The sequence below is a fragment of the Anneissia japonica genome, unplaced genomic scaffold (genome assembly GCF_011630105.1).
Source record: "Anneissia japonica isolate Jap-2015-1 unplaced genomic scaffold, ASM1163010v1 scaffold287920_len488460_cov166, whole genome shotgun sequence".
NCBI classification, from domain to species: Eukaryota; Metazoa; Echinodermata; class Crinoidea; order Comatulida; family Comatulidae; genus Anneissia; species Anneissia japonica.
This window is the reverse complement of record NW_022745460.1, coordinates 385,805-389,967: the sequence shown is the minus strand read 5'-3', so window position 1 is coordinate 389,967 and position 4,163 is coordinate 385,805. Positions and strand designations below refer to the sequence as shown.

General features: G+C 37.6%; 1 long non-coding RNA gene across 2 annotated transcripts in view; it reads right to left on the bottom strand.

Annotated features, from left to right (window-relative positions):
* Positions 1-774, bottom strand: part of LOC117119968 — a 1,772-nt gene extending 998 nt beyond the window's left edge. The window contains exon 1 of one of the 2 annotated variants that reach the window (XR_004447269.1): positions 647-774. This is a non-coding gene — a long non-coding RNA (uncharacterized LOC117119968). Of the gene's footprint in view, positions 1-370; positions 626-646 lie in introns of those variants that run through there. The other variant, XR_004447268.1, reaches the window with a different exon arrangement.
* Between the last annotated feature and the right edge of the window lie 3,389 nt (positions 775-4,163).

Below are 4,163 nucleotides of genomic sequence, written 5' to 3'. Positions count from 1 at the left end.
CCGATTATTTTATTAAAGCATAGAATGTCAGGTAATTTTCTGTTCCTTCACCGATACGTCTTTTAACAAACATTAATGCTTTCCCACTACAAGATTGAGTAGACCGGATTGAGTTTTCACTTAATTACACTTACAGTAGTAACTGAGACTTGAGTATCCTGAAATAAAATCACCATTTGTGTTAGTATAGGCCTAGAGATTACATTAACTTTCTGCAAATAATGATACAATTCTTTACACCACCCCCACCACGGTTAACCCTAAACCCATTATTTTATTAAAGCATCATGGACATATTAGTGAGGGCATGGCCCAAATGCAATTTACCACTCTTCTTATGGCATGCTAGACCATGGGGCAATTAACTTACAGCTTAGCTAGGCCAACAAAAGGCCCAGGTTCTAGGCCTAGCCCTATATCCTCAATGGCCTAGAGAGAACACAGAACCTCAGTTCTGTCTGTCTCCGTACGGCGGCTAGGCTAGTACCGGTACAGCTACTGTAGGAATTAGGCTAGGCCAGGCCTCTTCATTCAAGCCTTCATCTACCACTACTACTAGGCCTAGGAGGAGGCTAGCGTGCCGATAGCCACTACTGTCTATTAGAGTAGTAAACTAACTAAATAATAAAACAAAACCAACTCTTACCACTTGATAGCAGGGTTGGCAGATATTCGACAGGCTTCACGGCCAAACACACGCCATCTCACGGCCAAATTCGGCCAAACTTTTTTTCAATATCGGCCAAAATTCGGCCAGATTTTAATCCGATTAGAAGACAGTTATGGGTACATATTCATTTGAAATACTGCAAAATTTACAGGAAAATCAGGGGCCGTTCGTTTGAAATTGAAGAAATTCAAATAATATACACAGAACAATGTTAAACTTCTTTTAATCTATCACCATAAAATACATGCCCAGCTACATCATAATATTAAATAGCCTAGGCCCTATTTCTTTAGTTGCTGACGCCCGAAAATAACCTTATGCGTTTGGGCGATCAATTTTTCTTTTTTTCTTTTTTTTTCACCACTCCCCACCCCTCCCCCACCCTAAATCCAGCTTCTGCTATTTAAAATCACATCATTAAGATTGATCTAAATTGATTTAAATGTATTACATATTAACGTACATTGTAGTCGATCTATAGCAAACATTTTAAGGTCCTGTTATTGGTCAACCCGTTTCTCTCTTTAATTAGAATGAATTAAGTTACATAGTTAGGTAACACAATCTGGCGTTAAAACAAACCTATGAAAACTTTAATAAATACTTTTTATCTAAACTTTCTAAATTCGCCTCTGAATGTTATTGTCGCAGTACTTAAAGCAATAAATCAATGTTGCTATCAGAATTATCTTCTTCATTCTCATTATGCAACCTAACTCCAGAGTCTCTGCAACACTTGCTTGAAATTGGAGGTGCCATCGGACCCGGATAAGCACATCAAGCATTTAAACACTGCAGCCCCCAGGGCTATACAATTAAAGTGGGCAATAATAAATCCATTAAGTACCGGTACAGTATTTAATTTATATTTAAAAGAAATTCAAAAGAACCTCCACTAGAATGGAACATATACGACACACAGTATGGTACAAACTTGCATTGAACTTCATAAAAAAATATGTATTTCATCCGAACAATTTAAATTATTAAATGTAACTTATCTTTTAAATAAACTCTCTTACCTCACATCAGCTAAAGGGGGAACATAGATTAAGTGTTTAGTGCAAACAAAGGTACATGATTCAGGGGCGGATCCATGATTTTGAAGAGGAGGTTCAAAACGTTTCCAAAAATACACAAAATGAAAGGGGGTCCGGGGGTCCTCCCCATGGAAAATTTCCCCCTTGAATCCGCCACTGTATGGGGGGAATCCTTTAACGCGCAGGTGACCTAGGGTTTTAAAACAAATACCGTATAGGCCTATACTCACGTATAAACGAGGCTTAAAATAGCAAACTACGATCGAAAAAAGGGGGTCGTCATATACGCACGACATTCAAATTTTAGATTTTTATATTTATATTCATGTTCGTCTTATGTGCGGATGTTCGTCTTATGTGCGGATCCTCCGTAAATCTGGTTTTCTACTAGGCGAATTTATTCACGCGAATCCAAAGCGTCGGCTTATGCACATGAGCATTCACATTCCTATCGGAGTTTTTGAGAAGCGAAAAAATGCGCAACCAATCAGAGCTCGGGAAGCGAGCCGACTCTTTGATTTGCGCGAATAAATTCGCCTAGTGGAAAACCAGCTTAACACGCGAACTTACTACTGCAATGAAGCAACTAAATGTTGTATCAATGAAAGCAATTTTAAATATGGGAAAATACGATTTTGGTGGTGAAGATTTAAAAACTCATAAAATGGTATTATTTGGAAGATTACCCTTGCATTTGACTCCATTTATCCAGCAAGACGCAGTATACAGGACCACAAAAAATTAGGAATTCCGACCATGAAACAGGGAGTCGTCTTATACGCCAGACATACAAATATCAACCAAATATCTTCTAAAACTCGGGGGTCGTCTTATACACGGGTCCCCTTATAAGACCTACGCGAGTGTATACGGTATTATTACGGAACCCCTGCGGAAGTTCGGGTTCCCGTCACATTTTAAACGGTTGGTTGTAACAATAAACTCGCAAGACTGCTCGCGACTACTAGATTCTACAAGTGCGAGGTATTGTAATGGGTTGTTTTGGTCGGAAAGGAAAAGATTTCTCTGTGAATTGATTCTCGAACGAGATAAAGAAAGCTCCCTAACGACTCAAGCTACTGTATACCATTTTTATATTTTTAATAAAACCAATTTCTTCTAATTTCAAATACGTTTTCCCCTGAATTCGTTATCACGCAAGTGCTAAATGCTTGACACATTTATGACCTCGCATGTGTTTCTGCAAAATGCGTTTCATCCAATATCACTTTGAAGTGATGCGTGACAGTTGGTGACTATGGCATAGATAACTGCCGGTCCCTAGGTAAAATTGGTAAAATGCACCTGATCGGACATAGAGACAGAGCCTCTAGTGGGGTCTAATCAGGCGAAACTCTGAATGCTTATACGTTCTGAGGTTTTTTAAAACAGATACGGTACGGCATTAACGCTCAGAAATATCTAAAAAATATTTTGTTAAAAAAAGTAAAGAATATTGAGAACAAACTATGGTCAAGTCATGTTATTGTTTAGGGCCTATTAAGCATTTCATGAATTTATGATATATTATAATATTGACAACATCATCGATAGAACATATAGGTGGAATTGTGTCCAACCCGTCGTGAAAATGTACGGAATACTCAGTACATGTGAAAAACACTTGCAAAAATAGTACTCGCTGCTTATTTGGCTCCAATTCAACCCTGGCCATCAGGTGCAAGCTCGGTGGTCTAAAGGCATGATGCCAGGCTAGTGATCTGGAGAATGTGGGTTCGAGTCCCATTGGAGAACAACTTGCAAATACACTGAGTATTCAATACATTTTCACGACAGGTTGGGCAAAATACATAAGCCCCCTAATTGATTCTCCTGACGCAAATCCAGGTATTGTCTATTCCATCACGATGATAACAATAACCATTCAATAATAGAACAGTCATCGACCTACTTGCAGTGAACTGAATCTAAAATGTATTCATGAAGTTATGATGACCTGAAGTGTTTGAAAACGTACACAATAATAGTTGAACCAACTTTAAAATACTGTACCACAAACACAAACTGTGCGTGACAATATTGTATTGCTTTAGAAATGTGATTTCAAAAAGTATATTAGTCCATCGTATACGTAAGGGCTTGTATTGTTGTTTTTTTTTTTACTTGCAGCGTTTTATCAGGTGCTAGGCTCTGAGTGAAGGAATAATGAAGTACATAGATTGTGACAGTTTATCAGAACAAAAGTATGTTAATTACAAAGTGATTAAGTCTTGTTTAGATGGATAAAAGAAAGCCTGCAGGATTAAGTATTATATCGTAACAAGAACTTGCGTCTATGTCTACATGAACTGAATAATTCGTTCCTTTGATTTAGAGTACAAATTTCGGGTTGACATATAATAAAATACTTCTCTTGTATACAAAGGTTACATCGTTTGGTAGAGTTGGAATATGATTTACATTTAGATAATATACGCCATTTAATTTTGTAC